A 27,374-nucleotide genomic window follows, 5' to 3' on the forward strand; every position below is an offset into this window, starting at 1 on the left:
ATCTAATGGTGTGGAGCCCTCTTTCCCTCACTCGGCATCCAGCCTGTGAAGGGAGAGTACCGGATCATTTCTGCTGCTACCGACGGCTCCAGTAAGTGGCGAAGACGACCTGAGTGCATCGACAAAAGTGATCTTGTGGCGAATCCGCCTCAGGGACCACTTTTATCTGAAAGCGGATCACCCGCTATTGAAGAGGCTACCAGGGTTATGGCAGCTAGCTGCTGCCATAACAACAATATTCCACTTCAAACAGCCGACATACAACTGCGGCGGGCGGTCCTTAACCACTTAAAGCGGGGGTTCACCCTTAGAGGGCACTTTTCCCCCTTAGATTCCTGCTCGTTTTCTCTAGGGGAATCGGCTATTTGTTTTAAAATATGTGCAGTACTTACCCGTTTACGAGATGCATCCTCTCCGTCGCTTCCGGGTATGGGCTGCGGGAATGGGCGTTCCTTCTTGATTGACAGTCTTCCGAGAGGCTTCCGACGGTCGCATCCATCGCGTCACGATTTTCCGAAAGAAGCCGAACGTCAGTGCGCAGGCGCAGTATAGAGCCGCACCGACGTTCGGCTTCTTTCGGCTACGAGTGACGCGATGGATGCGACCGTCGGAAGCCTCTCGGAAGACTGTCAATCAAGAAGGAACGCCCGCTCCCGAAGACCCATACCCGGAAGCGACGGAAGAAGATGCATCTCGAAAACGGGTAAGTACTGCACATATTTTAATACAAATAGCCGATTCCCCTAGACCGAACGAGCAGGAATCTAAGGGGAGAAAAAAAAAAATGTAATAAATGGGTGAACTCCCGCTTTAAGCCCCGGACCAATATGCTGTCTAAAGACCCAAGGTGTTTTTACGCCATAATGTCGCCGCCATTACTAGTAAAAAAAAAATATTAATAAAAATGCCATAAAAATACCCCCTATTTTGTAAATGCTATAACTTTTGCGCAAACCAATCAATAAACGCCTATTGCATTTTTTTTTCGAAAAATATGTAGAAAAATACGTATCGTCCTAAACTGAGGAAAACTTTTTTTTATATATATTTTTGGGGGATATTTATTACAGCAAAAAGTAAAAAATATTCATTTTTTTTTTTTCAAAATTGTCGCTCTATTTTTGTTTATAACGCAAAAACTAAAAACCGCGGAGGTGATCAAATACCACCAAAATAAAGCTCTATTTGTGGGGGAAAAAGGACGCCAATTTTGTTTGGGAGCCACATCACACGACCGCGACGCAGTGCCGAATCGCAAAAAGTGCTCTGGTCTTTGACCAGCAATATGGTCCGGGGGTTAAGTGGTTAAAAGACAATATTTATTTTAGCTGTGTTGCCTAAAGAGTTAACCTATGCAACAAGTATCGAGCCGGGATCTAGAATATTAACGAGCCTGGATGTGTTTCTAATGCGAGGAACCTGTGGAGAAATATTTGCATTCATCATACAGGTGATACTTTCAATTTATGGTTTAATTACTTCAGCCGTGTGAGAGGGTTTATTAATGTAGAAGAGTAATTCATTCTGAGTGCAGAAAAACATGGTGATATACTGAGCACCCAGGAACATTTGTCCTAAAAGTTTCTGGTGTTTGATAACTTTTTTGTAATCTATATTTACAAGAAGACAGTTGTAAATGTCTCCCCGACCCCTAAGGCCCTGATGGTGACCCCCAGTCAGGGAGAACTGACATTCTTCCTCAGGGTGCAGGTTACTAAGCATGGCGGGTGTAGTGCAAGATGGGCGCCAGTCACTTTTAAAAGTTAGGTTTTTATTTCTCTTACCAGGAAATGTGGGAGAGAGGGATGGGGCACAGGACACCCTAAGGGAAATGCAATAGCAACTGGGCAGACTCTGTAGACAAAAAATAGAACTAGGCAGATAGAATACAGAAAAAGGGCCTTTAAGCTGAATGCAGCGACCTGTATCGTGAAGCAAGTGTTGTCTCCTATGGCAACAACTTTACCCACAGTTCTCTGGAGCCTATGAGAGCGAGAGGAGCCAGCTGCTGGAAGTCTTGCCTCCCCCAATAGGTGTCCACATCAAGCAGGCAGTAAAGTGGACACCTGAGGAAGGACCCCAGGAAGTAAAGAGAGGAAGGGAGAAGGATTGCCAGTTGATTGTGACTTCAGGTAAGTAAAATGGGCATTTGGTTGTTTTTTTATTTTATACCAGTTTTTCGGTAGAGGGGGGACAGAGGTGGGTACTAATATCCTGGAGTTGGGCTTTATATTTGCATCCATTTTACATACAAAATTAAACTTTCCTAGTCTGTCTTTGCTATGCAAAATAAAGTGGACCTGCTCATAGGATTGCTAATTTGAAATGTTGTATCTTAAGGCCCCTTTCACGCTGGGGCGTTATTCGAGCGAAGCCTCATCTGCAATCCCAATGTGAAAGCCCGCGTTTTTGCAGTGCCTTGGTGTGAAAGGGTAAGGCGTTTTTACAGCACTTTTCAATTCATTTCAATGGAGAGGGGCGTTTTTGGAGCGTTTTTTTCAGCGCCCAAAAGCTGCTCCAAAGATGCTGCTTGCAGGACTCAGTGTGAAAGGGTCCATTGATATGCATGGAGAGCGTTTTAATAGCGCTATTTTTAACGCTAAAACGCTGTAAAAATGCTTCAGTGTGAAAGGGGTCTTAGTGTAAGGATCATTATTTTTCAACTGCCCTACTTTCTCCAATCTTACTTTTAGTATATTGTAATATTAGGTCGATTAGATACCAACATGCCTTAAAACAGGGGTAGGCAACCTTAAGGCTCCATTCACACCTGAGTTATACAAATCGCTGTCGCAATCTCTGCGATTCTGCCTGCGATTCAAAATGTGTGCTTGTGTGATGCCAAGACTTCTTAATGGCACCCCAATCAAGGTGCGATTAATCATGACAAATTGCAATGCTTGTCGCTCAAAAAGGAGCAGGAGCTATTTTTGAGCAACAGCATTGTGCGTTGCGATTTGCCGCAATTGCAGCTCAATTTATCGCGGCAAAATTGTCCCACGATTAGGGTGCCATTAAGATGCATTAATGCAGGGCTCGACAAATCCCGGGCGCCAGGTCGCCATGGCGACTAGAAATAGGGTCCTGGCGACTTGACTTGGAAGGGGGGGCAAAAAAAATTTTTTTTTTGTGAGCTGGCTCCATCTGGTGGTGATCCGTTGGTATTACAAGTTAAGCATTACAAGTTAAACAGCAATTCTAATGTATTTTTTCACTATTTTCATTGCCATCTTCTTCCCTCTAATTAGAACCCCCAAACATTATATATATTTTTTATCCTAACACCCTAGAGAATAAAATGGCGATCGTTGCAATACTTTCTGTCACGCCGTATTTGCGCAGCGGTCTTACAAGCGCACTTTTTTGGGGAAAAAATTACACTTTTTTTTTAATTAAAAAATAAGACAACAGTAAAGTTATCCCCATTTTACAGAGGAGGTCTAGGGCTATAATTATTGCTCTCGCTCTACTAATCGCGGCGATACCTCACATGTGTGGTTTGAACACCGTTTACATATGCGGTCGCTGCTCAAGAGTGGGGATTACCACCTAACGCGTCGAGCCAATAGATGCCCCATCGCACATATATTGCTACCTTTTTACCAACTATCCCAAATACCAATTGGACTCTATCGACCAATTAGGATTACAGCTACTATGGAGATTTACTCAAATTAACTTTTTTTTTTTTACGTTTATACTGTGTACCAATCATGTTGCCATATCATGCTATCTTGAGCCTATTGAAGCTCATTTGTCTATATACTGCACTACTACCCGCAACCATTTCTATATATTAATTGGACTGTACCAACGTATCTAGGCTACACCTACCAACCATGGAGATGCACCTTACGAACTGTCTTTGTTGCATTGTTTCTATTATGAACTTATCATGTTATTCTACTTTTCTACCAATATTGTTATATTTTATGTACTATTCAATTTTTAACCAATATACTAGGTATGCTGTGTTATGATTGTTGTTGCTATATTTTATATACAATTAAAGTAATGACTGCCAATTGTCGATTTGCAATGCCCGCATTTAACGGTTTAAGTTCCAATGCAACAGGTTATTGCCATAGTTATTCCTTGTTGTGTATGTCCTGGGATGCATGCTTCATTTAAAGTCCCACCCATGTTTTTCTTTACTCAAAGTATCGGGGATGGAGGTGTCTGGCTCTACATGCCTCACGCCTCCTACAAAATCCCCAAAAATGTCTTAGTCCTACCTCTATATGTCCAAATATCATTCATTGGTTGATTGAAAGCAGCGCAGCCATTGGCTCATGCTGCTGTCAATGACATCCAATGGCGCGGTGTGCTGGGGGCGGGGCCGAGTGATACAGTGAGCGGCTATAGCTTCCGGCTGTATCACTGTAGCGCGCCGGCAAGAACTAACCACCATGGGAGGAGGGGCTTTATCAGCACACCCTCCCATCTGCATGCCTGAGCTAAGCAGGCATATAGATTCCAGTAATTGCTACATGAATCATCTGCCCTTTCTCAAGCCGGCCAAATCAAAGTGATTTCTCAACAAAATAAAGCAGGGAGACATGGATTGATAAGTGAATTTGCGGGGATTGGCTTTACTCTGAAAGTGATCTCTCAACCACTTCTACAGTGCTCAGATAGTGCCCCCGCCTGCTGCTGTTCCCGGGCTCTCCTATTCCAGGGGGGAGCCTGGGACTGCTCTAAACACAGAGAGAGTGCACAGATTTAGATGGAGGAACATCCAATCTCCTCTGTGACTAACCAAGCTGGAATCAACAAACATTTTGGTTAAGGTGCTGTGTTTCCCCAGCCAGTACAGCCAGGGAAGCAACTGATCATTTAAGTGTGTTTTTTCCTGATAATTTGAGATTCATACAATGGCTGCGCAAATGTCATGTGACATAAAGCATTGCAACAGCCACTATTTTATTCTCCAGGACCTCTAATTTCAGAAAATATATAATGCTTAGGGGTTTCTAGCAAAAAAAAAAATACACTACTTCTGGATACACACAGGCAGGCTGGGAGCATAATGAAAGACACTCAGGTCTTCATTCCTCTTTACTTTGTGTTTCAGCACTTCGCTCAGTGGGATTCAACAGCTGGAATCTCTTGGCTTTGGGCATTGAATATGGCGGATCCTGGTCTAAATCTAGTAAAGAGCGGGCAGCCGGTAACCCCATGGAACAGGAGACCAGGACCCAGGCGCAAACCAAGTCCCCAGACAGTACAGGTCGACAAACCTTTTACCACTCCACTCACCAGCTCTGTGGGGACGACAGAATTAAGGAAAAACCCCAGAGCCTGGAAACCGACATTGAAGAATTTTGTGGCTTGGTGGCATTCCATGAGAAGAACAAAGTCCACATTTCCGACCATGGAGAGGAAAGGTGAGGTTGGATCCTGAAGTATATAAACCACCACACAGTTTGGCTGATTTGCTTGACTTCCTCAAATCTGAGGGAATATGTAGACAATGTCATTTCCTTACACATGTCTTTATACTAAGTTGGCACATACTACTAGCTGAAATCAGTGGTTGCTTTTGTAGCACTACCCCTGTAAGGGCCGCTGGATTTTTGGGTCCCCTTTGCAAACACAATCAGGCTTTCACTTATTAGTCAAAAACCAGTCCAGGGTGTTTTTGTTTTTAGTTTCTTGTGGAATAAACTTGCATAGGGTTGGGCAGATATGGGATACCCAGAACTGTAGTTGAATGTAACTTGAGGTCTTGAAATTGTCTCGGCTATCAAAAATCACATGGCTGTCCTTTCGTAGGATGTACAGATCAGCTTGCCTGGTAAAGAAATTAGTTCAATAACACTGAATGCAGGTGCTTTCATTCTGTGGCTCTGGGTGGCTCTAAGCTGCCCCCCTGTACATACCTAGCTGGGTATTGCACCTGACTTCTTCTCCTCTATAGGCTACAGTGTAGTACTTGAGCTACAGGATCTTTCAAAAGGACTGAGTGAGTAGCTTAATGTGTTGAATGTTGAACAAGCCTCTTTCTGGACAGGCCCCAATGGCTTCCAGGGTGGCTCAGCTAAGCCTAGCTCGGGCTAAAAGAATGTGAGGCATCCTCTGCTGCTCTCTCTCTGGCTCCTTCTTTTTAGCGCCTTCTGCCTGAAGGCAAAGCCCCCAGCACAGGGGTCCCCTCCAGGCCACTAGACCCCGGACTCTGCTCCTACATAGCAAAACTCTATAATACTTATGGACTATCCCTCTACCTAATCCCTCTAGGGATTAGAGGAGATTCTTTAAATATCCAGGCCTCATTTCTGCCCCTCCGCCCTCTATGTTCTATAACTTTCCAGTAGTTCTAGAAGCCAGGGGGAGGCGACAGAGATTCAGCACTTGGAGCTCTGCCAACCTAGCTCTAAACAAATTACTCTGGCTACAACAGGAGTCCAACTAGAAATACCTACTGTACACAAAGTAGATGGGCAAATGGGGCAGGTACTGAAATGGGGCTTAGGGTGAACATCACCAGTGCATTCATACCTAGTAGCTGAGCAAAAAAAATAGGAAGGAGTTGGGGCAGTGACATTGGGAGATATGCTAATCAAATCCAGCACCCAATTTGCTAAAATTAGCGACTGCAGAAATAAACAGATGTCATTGGGTTTCATGCAAAAAAATTTTTACTGTAAAGAATAATACAACTCGGACATACAAAAGACGTAAAAAGATAACAATTGTACGCAGGTCCATCTTAATAGCATCATGGGCCCCTGGGCAAAGTAATACTTTGGGGCCCCTACAATGGAGACAGTGCATATAATATATCTGCTAGATTGATGCCTCCCCAGCACTATGGCCCCTCTATGCCCCAGATATCCCCCAGTACTCTGACCCCTCTACACCCTAGGTATCCCCCCAGCACTCTCACCCCTCTACACCCAGATATCCCCCCAGCACTGTAACCATATACCATAAGACACCCCTTGTATTGTGACCCCACTACATCACTGACACCCCCTAAACTGTGGCCTCTCCACATCCCTGATACCTCTAGCACTATAGCCACCCAAGCTACCCCAAGCATTTCTACCCCCTATACATCCCAGATCCACCATAGCATTGTTTTCCCCCATACACCCTTGATATCGCACAGCACCATTATTTTATCCATGTAGTACCCCCTTTTCCAGTGGAGATACAGTGCATGTAAGAATGGCTGTGTTCCCACCTCCAGCACTGCACTGAGCTATACCAATCAAGCAGGCAGAAGGAGGGGCAGAGGAGGGAGCATCCCACCGGGCATTCCAAGCCTTTTGGTGCAAACAGAGCTGGGCTCTCAGTGCTGCCAACTCAGCAGCTCCTACCCTGCAGCCTTCAAGTCCCAAGCATTCAAGCTGCATGGGGCGGGGTCAGAGCATCACTGGCACTCCAGCCCTGCCCCTCCCTGCTGGCTGTGAAATAATAGGTATCATTCTGCACAGCACGGTGCACCACTGCCAGCATGCCTCCACTGTGTATCCATCACTCTCATGGGGCCCCCAATTTTGGGGCAGCGTGGGCTTAAGGACCAGCAGCTTTGGGGAAAGTGCAGGGGCCCCCAATGCAGTTGGGGCCCCTGGACAGTGCCCAGGTGTGCCCTCTCATTAAGACAGCCCTGATTGTACGTAAAACACAGATAAATGTAAAATAAATCTGCCAGTGTATTTACTCTTACAGATGCCATTTTGTGCAGCCATTTGTTAGAGTGTTTCCGTTTTATAATGGGTATTAAAAATGTTTGGCTTAGTACGAGCAACAATGCTAAGTGGCAAAAATACATTTACACAAGTGTCAGGAGAGCAGGTGTGAGCAGGTCATTAATACTTAATCAGCCCCCAACCTCTGCTTAGGGTAATGCCGCAGGTCCTCTGTAAATGTTGGGTCAGGAGACCTAAATTACAACGTGGCTTATTGATCAGAGGAACAAAGAAGATTTCCAGATAAATCTGTAAGAGTTTTGGGGGTTCAGTAGAATGAAAATAAAGTTTTGGCCCTAGAGGGAGATTTTTGGTTTCTCGCAACTTAAGTCCTGTCTAGTTACTCAGGGGGAAAAGCAGGGTGAGCTGAGTTTCTGAAGCACTGCTGTGAGCAGGGGAAGCTGAGCTGTTAAAGCACTGCTGTGAGGGACTAGCAGGGGAGCTGAGTTGCTCAGAGAAAAAAGGACTTAAGTACCTCTTCTGTGGATTTTGAGGATTGATTGCTCCACGGTGCTTGCATCTACAGAGATGTGTAAGGGATTGCTTTGAGGCCCATTTACTACTTTTTAAGAATACATAAACACATCCTTTGGCAAAGGTTAATTTTATGTCCAGACTGTGAACAATGTAAGTCAATGTGTTCCTGCCCTCCCATTAGTCATATTACTTCTGGCCATTTCTGACCTTCCCACGATGATCCAGCCTGGACCTACAGGCCGTGGGCAGCTGTGGACACTAGCCATGTCATTAGCACCACCCACAGCACCTGGTAGCTCCAAAAGCAGAAGCAAGAGTCCTGCCCTATGTTAAACTTCAAGTAAGCTCTAAGCAACAGGGGAAGAGTACTGCCATCTGCAAAGTTTACAGTGGTGAGCAGTGTTAAAAGAAACCAGGGGTAAACAGTTTTGAAAAGGGTGGTAGAGGATGCAGAAGTGAACAGTGTTCAAAGAGGGCAGCAAAAGGTGCAGAAGTGAACATTTAAAGAGATTTGCAGGGGTGAGCTGTATGGAAAGAGGGTTGCAGGGGGAGCAGAAGTAAGCAGTTGGAAGTGGGGTGCAGGGGTGACCAGTGTTGTTAAAGGGGTAAACCCCAGTGCTGGGGTTTCAGGGGGTACAGAAGTAAGAGGGTATCAGGGGGTGCAGAAGTAAGCAGTTGGAAGTGGGGTGCAGGAGTGACCAGTGCTGTTAAAGGGGTGAACCTCAGTGCTGGGGGTGCACCCTCTTGGTTGTTGGAAGCTGGGCTTTGGACTGTCAAAAGGACCAGTGTCTTTTCACCTGTGGCAGCATACTGTCGATTAGAGGACATACTACAGAATGAGTGCATACTGTAGATTAGAGGACACCCGCACTGAATGACGCACCTGGCACTGTACAGCAATCTGCAGATAGATATGTTGCCTGCTTAGTGCCTGCTATGTATGTCTTTGTATGTACCTTGCATTTATGTAATGATTATATTTTGAATGGGTTGCCTTAACGCAACATTGCACATATTAACCACTTCAGCCCCGGACCATATTGCTGGTCAATGACCGGGCCACTTTTTACGATTCGACACTGCGTCGCTTTAACTGACAATTGCACGGTCGAGCGACGTGGCTCCCAAACAAAATTGGTGTCCTTTTTTTTCTACAAATAGAGCTTTCTTTTGGTGGTATTTGATCACCTCTGCGGTTTTTATTTTTTGCGCTATAAACGAAAATAGAGCGACAATTTTAAAAAAAAAAATGAATATTTTTTACTTTTTGCTGTAATAAATATCCCCAAAAATATATAAAAAAAATGTTTTTCCTCAGTTTAGGCCGATACGTATTCTTATACATATTTTTCGTTAAAAAAACGCAATTAGCGTTTTGATTGGTTTGCGCAAAAGTTATAGGCCCAGATTCACTAAAGAGATACGACGGCGTATCTCCTGATACGCCATCGTATCTCTGTTTTACGGTCTTCCTAACTGTGCGACTGATTCATAAAATCAGTTACACATAGCTAGCCCTAAGATCCGACAGGTGTAATTGTTTTACACTCTCGGATCTTAGAATGCAATACCGCGGCCGCCGCTGGGGGGAGTTCGCGTCGTAAACCAGCGTCGGGTATGCAAATTAGGAGTTACGGCGATCCACGACGGTTTTTCGCGTTCGCTACGTTGCTGCTAGTCTAGTTTCCCGTCGCAAAGTTAGTCGTCGTTTTAGGTGCCCTAACTTTACACAGCACACGTATGTGCTGTATAAAGTATGGCCGTCGTTCCCGCGTCAAAATTTAAAAAAATTTTCTTCTTGCGTAAGACGTCCGGGAATACGGAAGTACGCTACGCACGTCGCCGTTCGAAAAAATGAGCGCGCCTAATTTAAATGGCACACGCCCCTTTGAATTACGCGGGCTTACGCCGGAGGCCGCCGGCGTAGGTTTTCATTGCAAGTGCTTTGTGAATTAGGCTTTAGCGATGAAAATTTGCGGCGGTGTAACGTATCTACGATACGTTACGCCGCCGCACTTCTACGTGAATCTGGCCCATAGCGTCTACAAAATAGGGCAAAGTTTTATGGCATTTTTATTTATATATTTTTTTTTTTTACTAGTAATGGCGGCGATCAGCGATTTTTATCGGTACTGCGACTTTATGGCGGACACTTCGGACACATTTTTGGGACCATTGCCATTTTTATAGCGATCAGTGCTATGCATTGATTACTATAAAAATGCCACTGGCAGGGAAGGGGTTAAAACTAGGGGGTGAGGAAGGGGTTAATTATGTTCCCTGTGTGTGTTCTAACTGAAGGGGGGGTGGGACAGACTTGGGGAAATAACAGATCGCTGTTTATACATTGTATAAACAGACGATCAGGCATTTCTTCCCCTGACAGGACACAGCTCCCAGTTCTCGCTCTGTAACGAGCGATCGCGGGTGCCCGGCGGTGGGATGAATCGCGAGATGACGTAAAGCTACGTGATCTCGCGCAGCCGAGCCGACCTGCCGCCGTATAACTGCGGCGGCTGGTCGGCTAGTGGTTAAAACGCAATTGGTGGGGCAAGGAATGTTTTGGAAGAAAATTACCGGGCCTTGGTTTAACTAAGGTTGAGAACCACTGATGTAAGTGATGTCTGGCAGAGGATAAGAGAAGACATTAGTAGTTTTAAAGTACACCTTGTACCTTCCTTTACAGCAGAGGTAAGCAACCTTTTTCTATTTAAGGGTCAGATTCAATGTATGTGAATGCATGGAGGGCCCCATTAACCTGCTATTGAATGAAGATAATAATCTGAACCCCTTTACATTACACAGCTCCCGCAACTCTGGACCCCTTTACATTACACAGCCCCCGCAACTCTGGACCCCTTTACATTACACAGCCCCCGCAACTCTGGACCCCTTTACATTACACAGCCCCCGCAACTCTGGACCCCTTTACATTACACAGCTCCCGCAACTCTGGACCCCTTTACATTACACAGCTCCCGCAACTCTGGACCCCTTTACATTACACAGCACCCTGCATCTCTGGACCCCTTTACATTACACAGCCCCCTGTATATTTTCACAGCCACCCCATGTTATGTTCTAAATTGCGCACACTCGTGGAATAGCGAGAAACTATGGTACTTAAAAACCTCCATAGGCGACGCTTTAAAAATCTCTGCAGGTTACCAGTTTAAATTTACAGATGAGGTCTTGTGCTAAAATGATTGCTGGGGGGGGGGGGGGTGGGTGCTATGGTAGGGGAGAGGCTAGAAGGTGGAGTGGGGGGGATTTCAAACTCAATCCCCCCTCCAGCACAAGTCCTCTCCCCTCCCAAAGCACGCCACAATATATATCTGTCCCCCACTGTTCCTCACATTCTACCTCCCAAAGCGATTTTGTTTAACTGTGCCCCTTAAGCCCCTCCCACTGTAAAGTTTGGCCAGACCCATTTTTTTGCAGGCTTCTACCTCCCCCAAGTGTCCCTCAGTCTCAAGTTTGAAAGTTTAGAGATTTGCTGACTGATACTTGTCATAGGAAGATTCCACCCAAAGCTGATATTTCAGTGTTTGGTAGATGCTGGAGGGTTTAATCACCTGGTGAGATCTCTGATCTAAGTTGCCAGATCTGCATGGCTGCTGTGACCATTATGAGCGTCTCCCACCATGGATTTGTATTTATTCAGTACTATGGAGGATGTAACAGGAAGAGCTGGAGCACACAATGGTGGGTAAGATGTGGTGGCAGCAAGTATACAAAACATTTAAAGTGTTACTAAACCCACAACAGTAAAATCAGTCTGTATATGCAGTAAAGCATGCTTGTTAAACTCACTGTGGAACCTAAGGGGTTAAACTTCGGCATTGTGTAAAAAGGCTGCTTGATTCTGTATGCATAGATCCTTACCTTTTTCCACTGACTCCAGAACAGGTCCAAATAAGACAGAGACTTTGGAGTCAGGCTGCACATGCTCAGTTTGGTGTGCAATTCTAGAGAGGAGTTTGTTTTTTCTTGGGAGAGTGCATGTAATCAGCACAGGGCCAATCAGCACTGTCCAGGCAGAGGGTCAGGGGTCCTGGATCCTGATGCAGCATAGTGCAGTATAATAAACTCCTCCTGCAAGCTTTACCAGTAACTGATAGAAGTCACAAGACTGATATATACTGCTGATGAGAGAGTTTTTTAGCAGTTTATATTTACTAAAATAATTGCATTTTCATGTTCCGTGTACTGTGGTCTTGCGTTTAGTAACACTTTAATATCTATTATTATTATTATTATTATAATACAGGATTTATATATCGCCTACAGTTTACGCAGCGCTATACAATATAAAAGGAAGAAAATAGTTATAATACATTAAGATACAGGATTAACCCTTTCATGACTGAGCCTATTTCTGACATTTTGTGTTTACAAGTTAAAATCCGTATTTTTTGCTAGAAAATTACTTTGAACCCCCAAATATTATATATAATGGAGCTTCCCCAGTGTTTTCACTGCCATCTCCTTCCCTCTAATTCGAGCCCCCAAGCATTATATATATTTTTTATTCTAACACCCTAGAGAATAAAATGGCAGTCGTTGCAATACTTTCTGTCACACCGTATTTGCGCAGCGGTCTTACAAGCGCACTTTTTTAAATAATAAAAAAAAGACAACAGTAAAGTTGGCCCAATCTTTCTTTATATTGTGAAAGATAATGTTACCCCGAGTAAATTGATACCCAACATGTCGCACTTCAAAATTGCATCCGCTCGTGGAATGGCGACAAACTTTTACCCTTTAAAATATCCATAGGCGATGTTTAAAAAATTCTACAGGTTGCATGTTTTGAGTTACAGAGGAGGTCTAGGGCTAGAATTATTGCTCTTGCTCTACCAATCGCGGTGATACCTCACATGTGTGGTTTGAACACAGTTTACATATGCGGGCGCTTCTACGCGCAAGCTCGGTGGGATGGGGTGCGTTTTCTGGCTCCTAACTTTTTTAGCTGGCTCCTAGATTCCAAGCAAATTTGTCAAACCTTGCCATAGGCAACACCTACATTTTTTTTTTTACAGTTACCAGGTTGGAGTTACAGAGGTGGTCTAGTGCTAGAATTATTGCTCTCGCTCTGATGATCGCGGCAATACTTCACATTTGTGATTTGAACACCGTTTACATATGCGGGCGCGACTTCCGTATGCGTCTTCTTTGCTGCGCGAGCTCGCTGGGACAGGGGCGCTTTAAAAAAAAATGTTTTTCTTATTTGTTTTATTTATTTTTATATTTATTAAATTGTGTTTTAAAAAAATAAATAAAAAATGTATCACTTTTATAGCTGTCACAAGGAATATAAACATCCCTTGTGACAGTAATAGGTGGTAACAGGTACTCTTTATGGAGGGATCGGGGGTCTAAAAGACCTCCAATCCCTCCTTTGCACTTCAAAGTATTCTATGAAAACTGCGATTCTGAATACGGTATATTTTTTTTAAAATACGGTGCCATTGTCAGCCGAGTAAACCGAAAGTGACGTTGGGACGTCGCTTCCTTGTTTACATTCAGGAGACTGGAACGAAGCCATTTCACGGCTTCGTTCCAGTCTGTCCCTAGGTGCCGGATCGCGGATCGGGTCTTCTGGTGGGACGGAAGGCCCGTTTAGAGCAGCAGAAGGGGGGATGGATGTCCCCTCCCACTCCTCCGGGATATCAACCGAGTGGCTTTTAGCCGCATCGGTTGTTATCCCTGGAAAGCTGATCGGCCACTCTAAAAAACAAAACTGAGATGATACCTGCAGCTGCGGGCATCATCCCGGTATAACCGATGAAAGCCGAGTACGCATATATGCGTATGCTCGGCGGGAAGGGGTTAAGTGGGCCCCGTTCAGAAGAGCTTACAATCTAATAGGATGGGGCAGGTGGTACAAAAGGTTGTAACTGGGGGGGATGTTGCTGATGGAAGTGGAAAAAGATTAGTCAGAGACGTGATAGGCTTCCCTGAAGAGATGAGTTTACAGGAATTGCCTGAAGGTAGCAAGAGTAGGGGATAGCCTGACAGTGAGGTAGCGAGTTCCAGAGGATGGGAGAGGCTCTGGAAAAATCCTGGAGACAAGAAAGCTGGAGAGTAGCAGGTCTTGAGAAGAGTGGAAAGGACGGTTCGGGTGATATTTGCAGACAAGATTGGTGATGTAGCTTGGGGGAGAGTTGTGAATGGCTTTGTATGTTGTGGTTAGTATTTTGAATTTAATTCTCTGGGCGATTGGAAGCCAGTGTAGGGATTGAAGGAGAGAGTTGGCAGACACTGAGCGGTTGGTAAGGTGAATAAGTCTGGCAGCAGCATTCATGTTAGACTGAAGAGGGGATAGCCTATGGAGAGGCAGGCCAATGAGAAGGGAGTTGCAATAGTCAAGGTCAGAGATAACGAGGGAGTGAATTGAGGAGCTTGGTGGTTTCCTTTTGTTAAAAAGGGGTGAATTTTAGAGATTTTATGGACAGGGCCATCTTTAATGCTGATTGGACCCTTGGCAAAAAAATTATTGGGGGGACCCCCCCATGCAATTTTGCTCTCCACCTGCTCAGATCGAGCAGTGATTGTGATTTGTTGCCAGAGGTTACAGCATATTATTACCACCTACTGACTGGTTGCTAGAGGTTACAGCACACATTACAGCTCACTGATTAGTTGCTAGAGGTTACAGCACATGATTTCTTCTTGATTGGTTGCTAGAGATTACTGTACAGTAATACTGCTCACTGATTGGTTGCTAGAAGTTACAACACATCATCTCTTGACTGCAGAGGGGCATGATATACTGATTAATGCCGCCTTCATTTACATATGAATGCCGCTGTTGTCTTGTCAAGCTGGTTCCTCCATCGAATAGCTTCCTGGCTCGACTGCGCAGGCGCAGCCAGGAGGCCACAGAAATCTCCGAGCCTCAACAGCTGATTCTCAGCTTGGACGAGCTCGCTCCTGATGCCTGATTATACATGGCGCACTATAGTACACGCTGCTCTACACAGCAAGGGGCGGATGTGATATTGAGCAGTGCTTTTTTGATTGGTTATCCACGCCGCTCAATACAGCAAGGGGTGGATGTGAGAAGTCTATTTTATTGAGAAAACCATCCCCCAAAAAAGGACTGCTCAATATCACATCCGCCCCGTGTTGTAAAGAGCGGCGTGGATAACCAATCAAAAAAGCACTGGTCAATATCACATCCGCCCCTTGCTGGCCCTTGCTGTGTAGAGCGACGTGTACTATAGAGTGTATAATTAGGCATCAGGGCCGAGCGCATCTACAGCTGACGAACAGCTGTTTCCGCTCTGAGTTTTTCGTCGGCTCGGATTGCGGCTGCGCACTCTAGAGGGAACCATATCGATGGGAGGAACTAGCTCGGCAGAACACCGGCCTCAACTATTTACATATGAATGCCGCCGCTATTTACATACGAATGCCCCCATTATTTACATATGAATGACGGTTATTTACATGTAAACACAGGGTCTGCAGGTGAGTCATCTGTACACAACAATAGGGCAGAGCTGGGCATCATTAGTTGCAGCACTTCACACTGAGATATCAGGTCACAGCAAAGGACCATAACTTCAAGGGACAAGGGAATTTATACTGGGATAGTTGGCAAGTATGAGGCAGCTGCTTTGGGCCCCATAACAATGACAAGGCCCAAGCCAGCTGCCCCTTTTGCCCTGCCTTAAAGACAGCCCTGGTTACGGAGGTGAATTCTACAAACTTTTGACAACGATTGGATTTGAGGCTGAAATGACAAGTCAGAGTCTAGGATTACATCTAAGGTTCTAAATCTGTCTATAATATCACATTTTTGGTGGACTGAGCCTTTCAGCATCAGTCTTACAGTGTCCCATTTTCAGATTCAGAGGCAGAATTGCTATGTTATAATAAAAGCCACATTTATAAAGCATAAATGATCTATTTAATGGTCATTGGTTGATTTGCAATTACATTTGTCTTCACCCAATCGAGTGTCTTATGCGATAATAATTGAAATCTAACATGTACATGTTTGACTGGCCTTTGCCTCGAGGATGTGCTGTTCCTTTTCTGCAAGGCAGCTGCCAACACAAAATTTACATTTCTGCTGAAATTAGAGAATCCGAACCTTAGATAAGATTATAACAGTTATTATCAAATCCGCCTGGTGTGACCTTATTCTCGTACTCCATTTAATTACCTCAATTCAAACAGATTCTCACCAAAAAGGGAGTGAAATACGATTTGACATTTTTTTTAAATATCCTGTCTACATCCCCAAGGGATCCCATCCCTTCCTGAGTTGTGAGACGGCTTCAGAAATTAGCTAGGGGACTTAGGGAATCCTTAACCCCTTCATGGCACAGCACTGATGCCATTATTTAAAGTTTAAGGAAAAACTCTGAATTTAAAGTAGAATGGCAAACTAAACCTACCTACTGTTAAAACTGCCCCTCTCCTCTCCTAACCCCTATGCTAACTAACCTGTGTAAGAAAGATGTATATACTTGCCAATTTTTAAGCCGTTCTGGGCTGGTCTGGCTCTCCTGTGTCAGCCAGTGTGGCTTCAGGGGAGAGAAAAGAGTGCCGACAACCGATGGGCCATAGCAGCCTATGGGTGACGTCACAGCTCCAGACTCTGCTGGCTGACCCAGCAGAGTCTTAGTGTCCCGACTGCCGCAATATTGCAGTCCCACTATGACACTTTTTGGGCACCAGTGACACCAATGAGTGCTAAAAATATACACTAAGTCACGTGCCGAGTGACGCAACGCGTGGGGGAGTAGCCCAGTGACACGATCGACTGACATCTGTTCGTATGAGGAGATCGCCACACTGAGCGGCATGAGAGGCTGCATTTGGAAGTTTTTTTCTGGTCAGGGAATCCGTGAGTGTAATTGCATCACTGCATCTATGTTCTCCCTTTGACCAACATTATTGCACCATATCTTTTTTCTTTTGTTTTTTCCATGAGCTGTGTCACCTGAAGTATCAAAAATTCAGCCTGAGCTAAACAAGCACTGTGGAAACTCCCAGCACACTATAGGATTATTCCTTCTCATTCCAAGCTAATTGCACTGGTCTGTGTGTGGAAAGGGGGGATGTTTTTGTGTTTTTTATTCGTTCACATAAATGTTTGTTGTCATTATATTTGCTTCACATTGCATTTTATCGATGCCTCTTATTTTTGGGTGTATATTTGGTATTATTGGCACACGTTGTACACTGTATACTAACAGCAGCTAAAGTTGGTATTCGCGCATTACTACCATTTTTTTTTTAAATATACACTGTCACCCTAATAATGACACCTGCTGGGAAGGGGTTAACATCAGGGGCGATCAAAGGGTTAAATGTGTTCCTAGCTGGTGTTTTACTAAACTGTGGGAGGTGCTTTGTACTAGGAGAATGCATAGATCCATGTCCCTGCTTTACAGGAACACAGGATCAATACCTTCCTTTCTGACAGAACGGCAATCTGTGTTGTTTACATAGACAGCCTGCGGTTCTGCCTGTGTAACGAACAATCGGTGCGTGGCGGCGGACAGCAGGAGCAGGCTTCCGGCAGCACGTCTGCATGCCCCCAACCCAGAATTGCTGGCTTACGTACCAGGTATGTGATCCAGCGCAGGAGAGCCACCTTGCCACCATATATGTACAGTATACGGTCAGCAAACTGTTAATTCCTTATTTGCCAAAGCCACCTCTGTGGATTCCAAAAACCCCTTTAAGAGTATGTCCATTTTTAATGCTTCTTTAATCCTCGTTTATGTGGCACATTACAGTCACTCACTGCCCTCTGTAGATCTGATTTGTTCTAGAAAACAAATTGGGATCAATTATGTAATAACTGTCAGGAATGCACACTTTTGGTCAGACGAAAGCAATGCCATACACATGTTCACATGGTTAAGGCTGTAAAAAAAAAAAAAACACAAGGGCGCCTCCATCTAGGTGCAGTCTTTTTATTAAAAAGAATAAAAGACAATAAAAATGCACTCACTAGGTAAAAGTGGATCAAGGCTTGTTATAAACTCATATAGATCTCCATAGGTTTAGCGCTGGGAAACACTTTTTGAAAGAGAGAAAGTGCATTTTATATTATATATATCTATATACAGGCAGTCCCCCGAGTTACAAACAAAATGGGATCTGTAGGCATAGGCGTGCGCACAGGGTGTGCCACACCTAAAAAAATTGTAAAAAAAAAAAAAAATTGTAAAAATACTAATATACTGTGTGTGTATATGTGTGTGTTTGTGTGTATATGTGTGTGTGTATATATATATATATATATATATATTGTGACAGGAAGTCAGGTAAATCTGTGGGTGTTGTCACTGCCGGGGACATACATTTCTGCCTTGTTTAGACGATACACAGATTATTATCGGGCGTCGGCTACAAACATAGACAGAGGAAGGCTAGAGGCCTTTAGAAAACTTCAGCTGTTCAGAATAAAGCAATCAAGGCCTTTATAAGTAGCCAGAGGGTTACCACTTGATTGCTGCATCACTCCTAAGGCTGTGTGAGTAGGAGAGCAGTGCCTGATGAGGTGAGGAGACCATTTGTTTTTTTTGCTGTGTGATAACAAAACCAAAAGACTATTGTTTGCTGCATGAGCAGCACTGTCTATCCAGCGCTAGGCTGTGTTAGACTTCATAGATAGGTTCCTGTGTGGAAGGTAGACGCCCAGCGTGGCTAGGATTTATTTTATGTTTTGATTTTGTTTATGCTGTTTGGATACTTGCAATTGATTTCCAGCAAGATGGAAAAATAAACCAGAAACTTTGTTTTCAACCGTTTTTGATTGCCAGTCTGTATAAGTTCAGTGTGTGGTGAACCCATCCTAGGGGTCACACACCCCGCTACCGAGCTAACCCCTCACATATGGTGGAGTGCCGCGGGCAACTAAAGTGAACCCAAAATGGAGGAGATACTGAAACAGCTGGCTTTAGCAAATGCAAGTCAACAACAGACGAATGCAGCTTTGCAGCGGAGCATTGCAGAGCAACAACAGGCTCACCAAGAAAGCATGGCAGGCTTGGAACAGAGACACCAGCAGCAAATGGAGGCCATCGTGAAACAACTTCAGAAACAGCAGACCGAGGCTGGGAGTCAGGCCGGTAACGTACCGACTTTTCAGGTGCGACACTTATTGCCAAAGATGACTGCAGATGAGGACCCTGAGATGTTTCTGACCACGTTTGAGAGAGCAGCGGAAAGAGAGAATTGGCCTAAAGACCGGTGGGCTGGACTAGTGGCTCCCCTATTATCTGGAGAAGCCCAAAAGGCATATTTTGATTTGGAACTTGCAGACGCAAAGAACTATGATCGATTAAAAGAGGAAATATTGGCACGTTTTGGTGTAACCCTGGATGTCCGTGCCCAGCGGGTCCACAATTGGAGTTATCAGCAGAGGAAGCCACCTCGGTCACAGATGTATGATCTTATCCATTTGGCTAAGAAGTGGCTGCGGCCAGAAACTCTGTCCGGACCAAACATTTTGAAGCGAGTAGTCATGGACAAATTTCTTAGGTCTCTTCCTAACACCCTGCAGAAATGGGTGAACCATGGTGGTCCGGATACTGCAGACAAACTTGTAGACCTGGTCGAAAGGTACCTAACAACGGAGAGTTTGTCCTCTTCCACCCGAGACACACAGACTTTTCACCCCAAGACCAGACCGTCCCCACCTATAGGTAAGACTGCATCAAGGGACGGGGGTGGAGAGAGGTACCAAGGAGCAACTAGAGGAACTATCGGGACTACTGCTAATGTTTGGCGAGAGCGGCCTGGAAGACCCATCCCACAGGAGAGGACCAGAAGGCTGATCTGTTACCGTTGCCATGAAGAGGGACATGTAGCAGCCGTTTGCCCAGCGGGTGATGAACCCATGCAATGTGACTTTCTTACCGAGAGACGACAGTCCCTTTTTGCAACCACATGCACTGCAGTAAAGGGAAATAAGAAACCGTTATATAGAATGTGCTTAGATGGTAAAAATGTTGTGGTATTGTTGGATTCAGGTAGCCTGGTCACCTTAGTGAAAAGTGACCTAGTGGTAGGAAAAACCTTACATCCGAGGAAAATGGCTGTAGTTTGTGTACATGGGGACACTCGAGAATATCCGATGACTACCGTTTCCTTTGAAACCTCTCTCGGTAACTTGTGTCACCAGGTAGGTTTAGTTCCCAAACTGCCACATGACGCCATTGTGGGAAGGGATTTCCCAAAATTCTGGGAACTCTGGGACTGCCCAGATTCCTCAGTAGGTGGTTCTTCTGAGTCTGAACCATCTATTCCAGAAACCTCTAACTGTGAGGATTCTCCTGAGTTTCCATTCTCAGTATTAGCAGGGGAAACACCAGTCCCTAGGGAGGAGCCTGCCACCTCAGAAGAGGAACAGCGGCCGATAGGGTTTGATGACCTCGAGGTGCACAGAGAAAACTTTGTCACTGAGCAATTAAGGGACCCCACATTGATAAGAGCCCGAGAGAATGCAGTGAAGGTAGATGGGGAGTTAGTTAATCCTGACGAGAGGGTTGCCCTCCCTTACTTTATTATTGAAAGGGACCTGTAATATAGAGTGTCACAGAGGATAGATGACACCATTGAGCAACTGGTAGTGCCTAAACCGTACCGCAAGATGGTTTTGGAACTGGCCCATGGGCATATTCTTGGGGGATATTTGGGAGCGGAAAAAACCCGGGAGAGGATCACCCAGAGGTTTTATTGGCCTGGGATCACTAAAGAAGTGGAATTGTACTGCTCTTCCTGTCCAGTGTGTCAGATTACTGCACCAATGCCACATTTCCGCAGTCCGTTGGTACCCCTGCCCATTATAGAGGTCCCTTTTGAGAGGATCGCCATGGACCTGGTTGGCCCCTTGTTGAAGTCCACTAGAGGGCACCAGCACATCTTGGTAATAATGGACTATGCCACCCGGTACCCAGAAGCGATTCCTCTCCGAAACACCTCTGCTAAAACAATTGCCAAAGAATTATTTCAGGTTTTCAGCCGTGTGGGTCTCCCTAAGGAAGTCCTAACTGACCAGGGCACCCCGTTTATGTCTAGGGTGACCAAAGAACTTTGTAAACTCCTGAAAGTGACCCAACTACGTACATCCGTATATCACCCTTAGACAGACGGGTTAGTGGAGAGGTTTAATAAAACCTTAAAACAAATGTTGAGGAGGGTGGTGGATAAAGACGGAAAGAATTTGGATTATCTGCTCCCTTATTTAATGTTTGCAATAAGAGAGGTTCCCCAATCGTCCACAGGGTTCTCTCCGTTTGAGCTACTGTATGGGAGGCACCCTCGGGGCCTACTGGACATTGCCAGGGAAACATGGGAGAGTGAGAGTTCACCCCATCGAAGTGTGATTGAACATGTGGCCCAAATGCAGGACAGAATTGCCCAAGTGATGCCGATTGTGAAGGAACATATAGCCCAAGCCCAATTGGCTCAACAAAGGGTTTACAATCGTGGGGCCCAGGTCCGTTCCTTTGCACCTGGTGATAGGGTGTTGGTGTTGGTCCCCACGGTCGAGAGTAAATTCCTAGCCAAATGGCAGGGTCCATATGAAGTGTTGGAAAAAGTGGTGAATTATAAAATTAGCCAACCAGGAAGACGAAAACCTGAGCAGCTCTATCACGTGAACTTGCTGAAACCATGGAAGGATAGAGAGTCCTTGGTCGCTGAGACTGCCCGAGTTTATGCTCCGTTTGACCGGACTGTCCCTGAAGTTGGGATAGCGGAGACTCTATCCAAAACGCAGAAACAGGAGGTTAAAGAATTTGTGCTCCGTAATAAGGAGAAGTTTTCAGACCTGCCAGGTTGGGTCTCTGGAGTTGAACATGACATTATCACCACCCCAGGGGATAAGGTCAAGTTGAAGCCCTATAGAATTCCAGAAGCCCGGCGAGAGGCAATTCGCCAGGAAGTAAAACAAATGCTTGAGCTGGGGGTGATAGAAGAGTCAAATAGTGATTGGTCAAGTCCCATTGTCTTAGTGCCCAAACCCGATGGAAATTGGCGGTTTTGTAATGACTTTCGCCGCCTTAATCAAATCACTAAGTTTGACACCTATCCCATGCCCCGCATAGATGAACTGATTGATCGCCTAGGCACTGCTCGGTACATGACAACGTTAGACCTTACCAAGGGTTATTGGCAAATTCCTCTCTCGAAGTCGGCCAGGGAAAAAACAGCATTTGTAACTCCAGACGGATCTTTCCAATAACGGAGAATGCCTTTTGGGTTACAAAATGCTCCCGCCACATTCCAACGCGTCATGGATAAGACCCTTCGGCCTCATCGAGCCTATGCTGCTGCATACCTCGATGACGTTGTCATTCACAGTGAGGATTGGGAATCACACTTGCCAAAAAGTTCAGGCTGTGTTGGATTCCATCTGGAAAGCCGGATTTACAGCTAATCCAAAAAAATGTACCCTTGGGCTGGAAGAGGCGAAGTATCTGGGGTATACTATTGGAAGAGGTCTAATTAGGCCCCAAATAAACAAAGTTGAGGCTATTCAGGATTGGCCACGTCCCACCAACAAGAAACAGGTTCGTGCATTTTTGGGGATCGCGGGCTACTATCGCCGCTTTATCCCCCATTTTGCCTCACAGGCTGTTCCCCTGACCAATTTGACAAAGGGGAAGGAGTCTGTAATGACCAAATGGACTCCCGAAGCAGAAACGGCTTTTCAAGCTTTAAAACAGGCCTTATGTAGTCAGCCAGTTTTAAATTCGCCCGATTTCTCACGGAACTTTGTGATTCAGACAGATGCGTCAAATGTGGGTTTAGGAGCTGTACTGTCTCAGGTTATCAAGGGGGAGGAACACCCTGTTATGTACCTCAGCCGAAAGTTGAAGGCCCATGAAGAGAATTATGCCACCATTGAGAAAGAATGTTTGGCGGTGAAATGGGCTTTGGATTCTCTCCGGTACTACCTTGTGGGTAGACAGTTTGAGCTGGTGACGGATCATGCCCCGTTGAAGTGGATGGCACAGAACAAAGAGACCAATAGGAGGATAAATAGGTGGTTCCTGGCCCTCCAAGAATTTAGTTTTGTGGTGACGCATCGTCCTGGTGCTGAAATGGGGAATGCAGATGGGTTGTCCCGAGTGCATGCCTGCCTAGCAACCTGTGTCCCAACCCTAGGGTTGAAACAAGAGGGGGGGTATGTGACAGGAAGTCAGGTAAATCTGTGGGTGTTGTCACTGCCGGGACATACATTTCTGCCTTGTTTAGACGATACACAGATTATTATCGGGCGTCGGCTACAAACATAGACAGAGGAAGGCTAGAGGCCTTTAGAAAACTTCAGCTGTTCAGAATAAAGCAATCGAGGCCTTTATAAGTAGCCAGAGGGTTACCACTTGATTGCTGCATCACTCCTAAGGCTGTGTGAGTAGGAGAGCAGTGCCTGATGAGGTGAGGAGACCATTGTTTTTTTTGCTGTGTGATAACAAAACCAAAAGACTATTGTTTGCTGCATGAGCAGCACTGTCTATCCAGCGCTAGGCTGTGTTAGACTTCATAGATAGGTTCCTGTGTGGAAGGTAGACGCCCAGCGTGGCTAGGATTTATTTTATGTTTTGATTTTGTTTATGCTGTTTGGATACTTGCAATTGATTTCCAGCAAGATGGAAAAATAAACCAGAAACTTTGTTTTCAACCGTTTTTGATTGCCAGTCTGTATAAGTTCAGTGTGTGGTGAACCCATCCTAGGGGTCACACACCCCGCTACCGAGCTAACCCCTCACTATATATATATATATATATATATATATATATATATATATATATATATATATATATATATATATATATATATATATATATATATATACGCATATGTGTTTGAGCTTTGGGGTGCACACCCTAATGCAATAGGCTGTGCAACACCTATGTCTGTAGGTGAATCTGTTTGTAAGTTGGAACAGGTACATTTTTTTAAGTGTAGCTCCAGACCAAAACATTTTTTTAAATCTTTTTGGATATCATAGGGAAGGGTAAACACCCCTGTAATGTTTTGTTTTGCTGTCTGTGCCCCTGTTCAGAAGATTCACCTCACTTTCTCTCCCAATGACAATTGGATTTTGAACATTTTGGGTTGTGGAAACAAGCCTTGGTGATAAAGCATCAGTGGAGATACCCTTTTTCCCATAATAACCCTGACAGGAGTGAATTTCCCTACCTAGGGGTAGATTTCCTCTCACTTCTTGTTGTCTTCCTCCGTTTGTAAGTAGGAGTCGTTTGTAAGTCAGATGTTTGAAACTAGGGGACCTCCTGTAAATCAGACCAAAAATTAGGGATTTCCAAATCAGAGACAGTCCCTTCAAATCAGGGACAGTTGGGAACTATGCTTGGGTTCTAGTCAGCGCAATAGCTTATTTATTTTACATCAGTGGTTCTCAACCTGGGGGTCAGGAACCCCTCGGAGGTCAAATGAGGATTTGACAGGGGTCACCAAATCATGGGCTGTTCCTGAAGCCTGCACCACTCTCCTAGCCTTTTTGCGACTGCCCAGCAGGGCTGTCCATGGAGCCTTTGACCACCCAGCTGGACTGTTCCTGGAGCCCACGGCCACCGACCAAGCCTCTTCGCAGCCGCCTATTCAGTTCACGGCATGGCTGGGGGGCAGAGACTAGAGGTCCGCAGACTGGTGAGGATTGTGAGGTGGGAGGGGCTGGAGGAGACCCTATCTCCTGACTTCAGCATTGGTGTCACTGCTACGAGACACCACAAAGTCGGAGTAACACTACCTGTGATTATAGTTGCCATTAAAAGTCCCCACTACAGTTCTCAGATCAGCAGATGACCTTGATCAAGAGCACCTAAGTTGGCTGATCAGAACTCCCCCCACCACTGCCACTCATTCCACCCCCACCCTCCAAGAAGTAAGAGAAGGAATAAAAAGGATACATGGAAGGGAGAGGAAAAGAGTAGGAGGAAGAAAGAAAAATTAGAGAAAGAATAAGAGAAAGAACAAGAAAGATGGCTAGAGAGAGGGATTGGGGGGGACAAGAAATTAGGATAGAGAGAGATAAAAGGGCAAGAAAGGAGAAAAAAGAGAGAGTGGTACATCCTAAAATGTACCATAAGAGGTTTTAATACTGTACGAGTGGAAGGGACTCAGGGAGAACTAAATGTCCGTGGGTTGGGGGTGCAAATTACTTGTCTTGGGAGCTGACAACCCACAACCCAATAATTTTATTGTTGGGGTTTCCCACAACTTGGGAAATGTTATCAGGGGGCCACAGCACTAGAAAGGTTGAGAACCACTGTTTTACATGGTTAAAGGGGTTGTAAAGGTTTGTTTTTTATTTTCAAATAGGTGGTCGCCCTTACAAACTACAGTTGTTGGGTGGGCAAGTTTGAAGGTAATGGCCCAGATTCAAGAAGCTATTGCTATGGTTGCGCGGCGCAATAGCTGTTTTGCTCTCGCGTAGCGAATGCCCCTGATTCAGGAACATCGCTACGTGGACTGCAGCCTAGGATATGACAGGCATAAGCCTCCTTATGCCTTCATATCTCAGGCTGCATTCTTGCGTTGGCCGCTAGGGGGCGCGGCCATTGTGATCGGCGTATAGTATGCAAATTGCATACTACCACCGATTCACAAAAGTTGCGCGGGCCCTGCGCACGCAAGGTACGGAGTTTCCGTACGGCGACTTTAGCGTAAGGCTGCCCCTTCTCATAGTAGGGGCAGCCAATGCTAAAGTATAGCCGCCCTTCCCGCTCGTGAAATTTAAATTTCACGTCGTTTACGTAAGTGATTCGTGAATGGCGCTGGACGCCATTCACGTTCACTTAGAAGCAAAGCAAGTTTCCCGACGGAGCATGCGCTGTTCGCTCGGCGCGGGAGCGCGCCTAATTTAAATGATTCCCGCCCCCGGCGGGATCATTTACATTAGGCGCCCTTACGCAGGGCTAATTAGCATAGCGCCCGGCGCAATTTACGGAGCTACTGCTCAGTGAATCGCGGGCAAATCCAAATATTTGCGTGGGCGCAGAGCAAAATCTTTGCCCTTTGCCCACGCAAATATTGCGCGTCTCTACCTGAATCTGGGCCAATGTGTTTAGACAGAAATTCCCTTGAAAGTAAAGCCCTGTACACACGATCGGATATCTGATGGAATCTAATCCGATGGATTTTTTCGGCGGATATCCGATGAAGCTGACTTTCATCAGTCTTGCCTACACGCCATCGGTCAAAAATCCGATCGTGTCCAAACGCGGTGACGTAAAACACTACGACGTGCTGAGAAAAATTAAGTTCAATGCTTCTGAGCATGCGTCGACTTGATTCTGAGCATGTGTGGATTTTTGACCGATGGACTTCCACACAGACGATCGTTTTTTTCCGATCAGTTTTTTATCCATAGGAAAAATTAAAAAAAATTATATTCTTTTTAACTGATGGAAAACAAACCAATGGGGCCCACACACAATCACTTTAACTGATGAAAACAGTCCATCGAACAAACCGATCGCGTGTACAGGGCTTAAGAGTTTTTCTACAGACAGAAGAAGGCAAAGAAAAAATCCCTTGAGATAAAGACAAGCAGTTAAATACGTGAACATGACCTTTTGATTATGCTTTATTTGTTTCTGAAAACTAAAAAGTACAATTGGAATGTCATACAAATTCTACGTAGATGGGGACTTTGAGGACTGCATGCTCACTAAGGACTAATGAGGAATAACTCTACTCCAAATCCTGCCCCATGTTACCCAAGACATTTAATTTCCCACCATGGAGACCATTATACTCCCTGGTCCTATCAGCTTTTGGTTGATTAAGCTGTACTAGTCATTTTAGATACTGTACTAGTGATTTCTCACTGCTAGAGTTCCCCTTTAATAAACTATGAACTGGTGACATCATTGCTATTGACATGAAATGTTGGTGGAACAGAAATTTTGGCTAACGGGAGGCAGCGAGAAAATGCACCAAACGCCAATATAACCGGACAACAACACTGATTTAAATGCTTTGTTCTTAATAATGATGAATAGAATTCTTAGTGAGTGTTGGATTTTGATCAGCATCTCAAGAGGCAAGAAGAAACACTGTGATTGGCAATGGACAAATCTTCAGCTGATGGATGACGTGGGATGGAAATTGATGAATCGGATGATGGGAAAGCAAGACTCAATGACTTCTTGTTGAGCCAAATGAGAAGGGAAATGCAGTTCTGTCTCCCTGAC

This window comes from Rana temporaria, chromosome 9, assembly GCF_905171775.1.
Source record: "Rana temporaria chromosome 9, aRanTem1.1, whole genome shotgun sequence".
NCBI classification, from domain to species: Eukaryota; Metazoa; Chordata; class Amphibia; order Anura; family Ranidae; genus Rana; species Rana temporaria.